We start from the raw sequence: 9643 nt of genomic DNA, 5'->3' as shown, positions 1-9643 counted from the left end.
AGTTAAATTAAACTCCATTGATTAAATGACAGAATTTTCATGTAATGTCAAGTCAATTTTATGATGAGTCCTTATTTGGAATATTTTGGATTACTCTTCAAAAGGTTAATAAAAAATTATTTACTTTCGTTAAAATTTATTTCGGTTGTTTTATTTTGGCACGACATATTTCTATCCGTTATTAGAATTAACAAAAAAATATATTATAGAGAACAACTGATTCTGGTCAGATCTTGTGATCACCGCTAAGATGCTGTTGTCTTTTATAAGCTTAAAATTGTATAAACTCTGGTTCTAGTGTGTGAGTGTTCACTTCCTTTACTAAATTCAACAAAGTGATAATGATTTATAGAAAACTATATGCAGTTATTATGGAAAAAAAGGTTAAGATAAAAACAGAATATACCATTGATGTATAGTTTTATAACACTTTTTTGATAAAGGGCTTAGCCTGTGTTCTGCTATTCTATCACGTCAGAACATAAGATGAGATGTTCAGAATTTACTTTACTATTACAATTATTTTATTATACTCGTATGAACTATTAAATTAGATAAGTTTTAAATTTTGAAGTGTAGAGAGGTTTAGACATAGACATCACTAAGGAGGTAATAAGTATCAGACACAAACTTGTTGTTAGTATAGTTATAGATATAGATCAGGGAAGTGTTTTATAACAGATCAAGTGCTGACTGAAAATTCATGTATTATTATAGATCACCTATTCTGATTTTAGTATGTATTTTTAACAGTAACGATAGGCCTATAGCAAATAAAGGTTTACTAAAGAAAACACAATTGATCAGTTACTACTTTTAATAAAAATTAGTAAACAAATTATGTTACTTTGAATAAACAATAAAAAATAAAAGGAAATATTTTATTATATAGGTTTCATTATAGAATAATTTAATTCAGTATAGAAATTAGGAACAATACATATGAAATAAACTAGGACACCTCGCATTTGAGTTGTACAAACATTTCAACCAAAACAAAACAAACATTAAATTTACTTTATTATAAGGCACTAACCTCACACTATACAATCAATTCATTAAAACTAAATTGTATAACTAAACTAAATCACAGCTTGTTATTTGTGAATGTATAAAAACATAGATTGATGAAATACGTCATATTCGACAATAAATGAGTGCAGTAAGGATAGGTAAGTAAGAATGGTTGCTCAATAAGCTTTTTCCCCTTCTTCTTGGTGTTCTGGAAGCCCCAGTCGTCCTCAGGGGTGGGCTGGTGTTTGGGAAGATCTGGTAGTAAAAAGTCGTCTGGGGGCTCTAAGATTTCGTTATGGGGCACCAAGTCACACTACCACCGATTATATGAGGAACTGCTCTCTTGTTCAATGACACAACCTATGAATAACCGGGCTTGATTAGTTAAAAACAGACATGTTTATAAAATAAAACATCCAAAAACGTTCATTTGCCATGATATTAATCATGAAAAACTGTTGGGAAAGTATGGTGATTGTTATAGTTATTTAGTCAAAGTTCCACACTATGAGAAAAGGGAAAAATTAATAGACGTTAATAAAACTGTAAGTCAAAAAAATCAAGAACACTTCAAATACATGAAAACAAAATTAAAACTATACTAGATCCATACAGAATTAAAGAGTATCATTCTTGATCTCGGTAACCTTTTTCAAAAAATTTTTTAAAAATAAAAAATGTTTAAAAAACAAATTAAGAAATTGTAAAACACTTTAATTAATTTTGTTTAATATGTATTTGATTTTTTATTTTAATTAAAATTAACATTCGTATCCATGGTTTTATTATTTTATTCATTAGAGTGTAACAGAAGCATTAAAGTAAACCACTTTATATATGTTATTCAAAGAATTACAGTTATATTCTCCACTAAGACACGTACATGTGTAAGTGTAAAAAAGTCCACATAGGTCAACAGTGCATTACATAAATTAGAATAGGTATTACAAAAAAGTGATAGTCATTCTTTCAGCGATGGACATTGGAAGATATATTTATGACTCTTTAACCCTCAAAGCGTCCATTGTCCGATATTTTTCGACGACTCGGACTTTCACTAAACGTCATCGTCGAAAATTTCGACTATGAACATTCATCTCTTTAAATTCATTTTACGACGACGCTAATACCGGTCAAATCGCCATATAATCTATACAGTTCGAAATCCCGTGAATTTTACTTTGTGTTTAGTGTCTTTGGATTTCTCGTAGACTGTATTGAACATTATTCTACATCGTTTTCATCAGCTGTTGTTTCCAGTGAAGAGTATATGCCTTGTTTGTTGCTGCTGAGATACGAAAGTGTAAATTTCACCATTTACAGTGTATTTTGTGCTGTTTTCTTTGCTATATAGTTGTCAATTCGTAGTTATATAGTTACTAATTGTTTTGTGTGTGTGTTATTGTGAATTTTTGTGCTATATTTTAATATCTTATAATATTTTTTTTGTAAAAATTTCTGTTTATTTTCTTCAAAGTATACTTTTAGAAGCTGTCTCATATATATATAATATAAAATTAGATGGTAATGAATATGAATTCTCTGATTTGTATGTGAAAAATATATAACATTTTGATAGCAAAAGACTAAGAACATTGTTATATCAATGTGTTATATAACTACTGCAATTAGGAAAAATTGTCAAATGTGCACTTTTTCATAAAAATATGTATAAAATAAATATATAAACTATTTAACATTATACATTTCTGTCCAGGACAAATTCCCCATAATTTGGCTATTCTGAATTTTCAATATATTTAATATTTCAAATACATATCCATTCTTATTTAAACAATTTTTTAATTTTTTTTATTTTAATTTCTTTACTTCTACGGTAAGAGATAATTATTTTTCTAACTTTATAGCTACACAGTCTGAAAGCTCAGTTCTTTGCAGAAAAAATGGTATATAACACTTTATATTTTAAGTTAATATTTAGATTTATTATAGATTTTACAAGGATTGCCTGCAAAACCTCACAAAACAGGTGTGCACTTCATAAAATATAATGGACGCCCCGGAGGGTTAACACATGTTATAGAAGGTCTGTTAAAGAATTAGCCAATTATAAATTATGCACATAAACAAAAACCCAATAAATATCATGTGCAAGTGTAGGCCATACATGTAGACAACAATGGAACAAGACTAAACGGTTGTACTTGTAGAATCTGGATTACAAATATCATAAACGGGAATTAAACTCAAAGCAGATGTTCTAATTCTTGGGACTAGTGCTTTAGACCACCCGGCCATCCTAATATAATGACTTATTGAATAGAGTGTGATCATAAACTAGTGGATGTATTGCTACCTATAGCTGCCTACCAATACCAATGTAAATTTCAACAAGATTGTCTTATGTTTATATTGGCATGAGAGTTTAAAAAAATACAAATATTTTGAACATAAAAATAGAACAATTTTAAAAAGTACAATACACACAAATTTAAGTAGGCTTAAAACAGAGAACGCCAATATATCATGCTTATTTATTTATCAGCAAATATAAACCCTTAAAATTACCGTGCACTTCATGAAGCAAGTTTTCAATGCTAAAACTCTATACAAAAGAAAAAAAAATTATTTTAGTATTTAATAAAATTATTATCTATCTAAAATGAGAAGTTTTGATTGTAATCCATAAAAGTATAATTTCTTAACCTAATTTCAGCTTGAGGGTTTAGAATGAAAGTGATAAAAGTATTGTTGAGTTCTGCTAATTATGTTGCTAGCAGACTCAATGATTTAACAGGTCTATCATCTGGTCACCCATGATAATGGCAATCAGAGTATAACCAATTACTATGTCAAAAATTGAATTTCCCAGGAGCAGTCAAATAAATTGATCCAAGCATTTTAACTTAATGAAATGTAAGAAAGCACTATATAAGGTCTAACACTGCACCTGAAAATGCAAACTTTATAAATTTTATTTTTAATAAACCATAAAACAGATGTACAAAACTTAAAAGCTCACTCATTTTTTGTGACATGTAAAACCAATTTTTTAGAAAACAAAGACGGCATCACAACTTTCATAAATATGAGTAAGGTTGCAGAACAGTGTAAAGAAAAAGTAGATCTGATCAACATTGATCCTATGGTAAATTATTCAAAATAATTTCTTAATAAATATTTTTGAAAATTATTAACACTAAAAACTTAAACGTTGAACATTAAAAAGAGAGAATTAATGTTTCTAATGGCTCTAAAATAGTATCCTAGATGCGTCCATTCCTATTTCAAGATTTAATCAAATTTGTATACTTAGTTTTACCTTGCATCCAAAAGATGAGCTTGTACCAAAATTGCTCTTTGTGGACTAGTAATGTGCTCATCTAGTAGCTAGTAATCATCTCATTAAAAATTAAAAAAATAGACGTTTTTTCCAGTTTTTGAAGTAAGCATTAACAACCCAAGTGATACGGTTTTGTCCTGTTTTCCAACTACACATAAATATTCCATAACAAAATTGAACTTCTTTTTGTATTAATGGATGTTTTAACAATGAGGCCTTGAATTTTAGCTGTCACTCAATGAGTAATATTTCAAATTCTTGAATGATAATTCAACATCTTTCATCTAATACACGTGTGATAGCTGTACAGAGCTCCTATAAAGTCTACCACAGTGTTGCAGTCTTCCAAGCTGCACAGTTTGCATCTGTGTTTATCATGTAATTAGCTTTTGAATAAAAGTAATACACTTACTTTTCGGAACTTCTTGAAGTTCTTGCCTGAGGCAACAGTAGTTCTCTCAACTGGCCTTTGGGCTTTACAACGACAAGTGGCTTGAACACAAACTATAGTAGCATTATGCAACTCTCTGGCTAGTTCGTCAACCTCCTCATCTTCAACTTCCTAGAATAAGAAACAATTCACTATCGTTATTTTAGTTACAATATCATAGCAAAAAAAATTAAGCGTTACAATTGAAACCTGAACGGACATCTCTGAGGAGTTATTCTTGCAAAACAAGTTATACATCAATTTGGTAACGTTACAGAAGGAAGTAGTAATTTTTTAGCAAACTAATACATTGCTGGATGTTTATTAATTTCTTCTTTGTCTCCTTTTGGTTTGAATATTGTAATTTTTTATCTCAGATGCTTGTACATTTTTCAATTATTTAATAAGTAGCCTAGTTGGATATAACTTGATTTGTAAAAGGTATCCTATTTTACCTATTATGGATATATCATAATATTAAAAAAAAATTGGATATAACCTGATTTGTACTAAATCTAACATTAGATTGTTAAAAAAAAGGAGATCAAATTGGCCAAAATGACAAAAATTTAATAGGCAGTTTCATGTAAAGTGCCCTACCAACAATTTTTTACATTAATCGCTCAAGGGTGTACATTAAACAGCTATGGATTAATCTAAATTTTAAAAGACAGTTATAAATTGTTACACAAAAGTTATTCAGGATTGTATATGTAGCTAATTTTTTAATAAAACCTGTTTAGTACGATGTAAAAAAATACGACGAATACAATTTTGGAGTTGTCTCAAAAACATAGAAAAATGGAAATAGTCTACTTTGCACAATAGCTCGTTATGTATTCTTCAGACCTGTTGAATCCTCAAAATATATGTGGATAGTCATATCCAGCTTACAGTTTACTCCTATCTCTTTTTCTGGACCTCAGTCATTTAATCTTGGTTAGATTTCATAGATTAACAATGATTATATTACTAGTGCCTTAAGTAGACTGACTTCAAAACAAAGTTTACATTGCTTGCTCAAATTGTATGTATGAAGCTTCAGTTATTTTTATTTGAATAAATTCTCTATACAATACATTTTGATAAATTCAACACACTTCATGGTATTCAGGCCAGTAATGCTGAGAAATTTTTAGACTTTCCCACTAATAAACCCTTTTTTGTAATACCTTTGTGTTCTCTAATTCTCAAATTTAAAGGTCTTTATGATTTCTGTATTACACAGAACCGTGTTGAAAAGTAAAAACTATTTTTGAAGTCCTCAGTATCATTTTATTGGGTTTGGCGTTTACTTCATTGATTAAAATACACGTACACGTTTTGTGTTCCAATCATTGTTCTAAAGTTACATTTTCTATTTGGTTTGATTGGAGAGTTAAATACTAATTGATGTGTTTTATCCATAAATAACTGTCTGATATATCCTTATGCTAACATGTGCATTAAAACCAATGGCATTATAGTGTGGGGCAGTACATCAGCCTATAACCTCAAGAGAGTGTTGACAGGGCAAAAGCTAGCAGTCAGAACCCTAGCCAACCTGAGACCACGTGACAGCTGTAGAGATACTTTTAAGGAATTCAAAATTAAAACTGCCACAGCAATCTACATTCAAGAAGTCATCCTCCACGTTAGACCGACTTGGTCTCCCCAAACAACATCAGAAGACACCATTACAACACCAGACATGCGTCAAGAATCCCAGTCACTAGACACCGGACGGCCCTTCATGACAAGAAAGCCACTTCTATTGGTGCCAAACTGTACAACCTTCTTCCTACAGACTTTAAACGAGTGACAAGTGATGCCTTGAAACGCAAGGTTAATGCCTGGTTGACCGAGAATCCAGTCTACACAGTGGAGGAGTTTATAAGAAAACTGCCATAAAGACTAAATATTTTTATTCTGATTTCCATTGGGAAAACACGCACTGTCATTGTATTAACACTCATATTTGTATTAACTGACACTATTACTGTTCTCAAAGTCCATGTAATAAAGAATTTTGATTTCTGATTCCAATAAAACTTCAGAAGAAGGGTTAATGGTTGTATACTATTTGATAGAACAAAGGAGCTTGTGTTCAAACAAATTTGTACTAAAATACAAATTTCAAAAATCTTAATAAATAAATGCAAAACTATAGTATACAACATCCTTAACCTGTTTGACGAGTGCCGCAAAACATACCCAAATGAGTGCGCACGGCATTTGCCGTTTGGTCCCATATGAGGAAGCACGGCATTTTCCGTTGCAGACTAATGACTGTCAGTTCGTTCTCACTGACTTACAGTGACGTCTAGTGAAGATTTTTGGAACTTTTCAGTTGTTCCTAATAGTGTCGCTGTACAGTGTTGCTAGTCCTGTATCGTGGTGGCACATGGTGATAACCTTTAAAACTATTTTACGGAGGTAGGACACAAGACCCGCTACGCCTCCAAGGTCGCCATTTTATAAGGCCACTCCCCCAGAATGAACACAAAGAAGCGTAAACTCAGGCAGTGCTATGTGTGCAAACACACCACTTGAACTGGACAAAGAAGAAAAGAAACCAGCTATAAATTTCAACATGTGAGGTCGCCCTTTGTATATATCATTGTTTTGAGCAGTATCACACACTAGCAAAGCTTTAAAAACGAGATTATTGCTTTTAACAATCTACAATGTATTTTTATATAAATTTAAACTATAATAAACAAGTTTATTAACATTTTAAAAGTTTTTTTTTCATTTTACTCCCTAAAAGTCTGTTCAATGGTTAATGAGGCACTCAGTATGGACCGTCACACAGCGGCACGGCAAATGCCGTGCGCACTCGTCAACAGGTTAATACAATAATGAAAACAATGGAAAATTTGTGTACATGCCAGTTCCTATCAAAATAAAATTATTGGTTCATTTCTAATGGTTACCAAATGAACAATACAAAATTGCAGTTAATTCCTTTTAGAAGGTTTCAAAATGATATGATTTTATCTTAGATTTTTTAAACAATTTCATCGGAGAAAATTGAAAGTATTTTTTTTTTAAGCACAAACTTAATTAATGAACTTTTAAACTGGAATTGGGTGAATCCATGAATTTTTTCCATCCTCCACTTCCTTGCACTTTCCTGTGATTTTTACCAGGGGAAAACCAATGTTAATTAGTTGGTACATAAGCATTTAGCTAACGGACATGTTGATAACAGAGTTATTGTTTTTGACTAGTGTGAGCAATTTGATAATAGACATGTATCTATAATATTAATTTTTACTTGTAAAATACTTTTTAACATGGTGAAACGGTGACTATAAGTAACTCTGAAGGATTGGATGCAATTCGTAATGAAAAAAGTGCAATGAACATCAGTGAACTTTATACATCTCAAGTAACAGGTAATTATTATATCAGGGTTGCTACAGGAGTCCAATAATGAAATTCCCTGACTTTTCCCTGATTTCCAGACCAAATTTGTTATTTTTCCCTGACTTTTTTCGATGCAATCCACAGGGTTTTTGGCAATTAATGGGTGGAAAAAAGCGGGTGTTGAGGCTAACAGGGTGGCAAATATAAAAAAGCCTGCTTCATGCGCCGCGTCGTCTGCAGGCTTGGACTCGGCGCGCGGCAGCAGTAAGTTTATTTGTGTAAAGGGATTTTATATTTTTCCCTGACCAAAGTCGAAATTCCCTGACTTTTCCCTGAATTGAGGACCGGATTCCCTGACTTTTAACTGATTTCCAGTCCTGTTTTTTTTCCCTGACTTCCCTGATTTCCCTGACCTGTAGCATACCTGCATAACAAATCATTAACCATCTCATTTGTTGGTTTTTTTTAATGTTTTGTCGATTTGTCAACACCTTTTCTGTTTCGACACTAGTGCAAAAAATCCTTTAAGGATTTGTGATTACATATAGAATCTCTCAGCAAGTCCTCTACAGGTGCATCAACAAGTATCATTTTACACCTCAACTTACACAGACAGAGATGGCCATACCTAATACAGAATTATATACTGAAAGTGTTATCAGAAAACTATTTTTCACTACACTTTAGAGTTTACTATTCACCGAATTATAAAATTCAACTTATACTTCATATATTGCATTTTATTTACACATACAATTATATGTAGTAAAATATACATATAAGATAAATGTATATTTCAATGTATTTATAGTTATTCACAAAATATGTGGGAATTTATTCACAGAGTGTGTACTTGTGAAAGGACGAAAAAGTTTGAAAGGGCAAACAATACATTTGCACTTTTACTATGTAGGGCATTTTATATTTTAAAAATTCATAAATACTACACAAAATAATGCAAAAATCTTTAAGGTTAATCTCATTTTCATTACCTATGTAGCCAATTTCAAATATACAACTATATAAAAATATCTGTTATATTTTTATGAAATTTAAATTTTAATTAAATTTTTATTGGATCGTAAATCATATCACTATTACAATTATTGGATACAAATAATAATAATTAAGAGAAAAAAACAAAGAAGTCAAAATAAGTATCAAATTATATTAAACCCTACACTATACAACCAAACACATACCTTTTTAATGTTTACTACAGGTGGATTAAGTTTTACTATACGTGACCAGAACTTTCGGATCTACAGTGCTTTGTTTTACTGCTTGTTTTTCCATTTCCATGTCACTTGGACCTACAATAGGTTCTTCTTGCTTGGTAAACAGAGGTACTTTAAACCTCTGGGCCAGGTTCATCATCAACAATAAGACTTTTCATTGTTACGCTTTCTTTTAGGCTTTTCCGGGAAAACAAAAACGTTATCCTTCAAAGGACTAATTTTTTTCTCTGCAATATGGAATTCACCTTCATTATCGGTTCTTCTAACTTTAGATGGGCCTGGCGTGACGTTATTCTTGTTGAAAGA

The 9643-nt window shown here is 31.1% G+C and overlaps 1 long non-coding RNA gene across 1 annotated transcript; it reads right to left on the bottom strand.

The window, feature by feature from the left end:
* Positions 1-1211: 1211 nt before the first annotated feature.
* On the bottom strand, positions 1212-9448 carry LOC124365266. Its single transcript, XR_006922724.1, has 3 exons — positions 9302-9448; positions 4731-4880; positions 1212-1374 (listed from the first exon to the last, which is right to left on the bottom strand). It is a non-coding gene; the product is annotated as an uncharacterized LOC124365266 (long non-coding RNA).
* Positions 9449-9643: the final 195 nt, after the last annotated feature.

The sequence above is a fragment of the Homalodisca vitripennis genome, chromosome 6 (genome assembly GCF_021130785.1).
Source record: "Homalodisca vitripennis isolate AUS2020 chromosome 6, UT_GWSS_2.1, whole genome shotgun sequence".
Classification (NCBI taxonomy): Eukaryota; Metazoa; Arthropoda; class Insecta; order Hemiptera; family Cicadellidae; genus Homalodisca; species Homalodisca vitripennis.
This window is presented reverse-complemented; position numbering and strand designations above follow the sequence as displayed.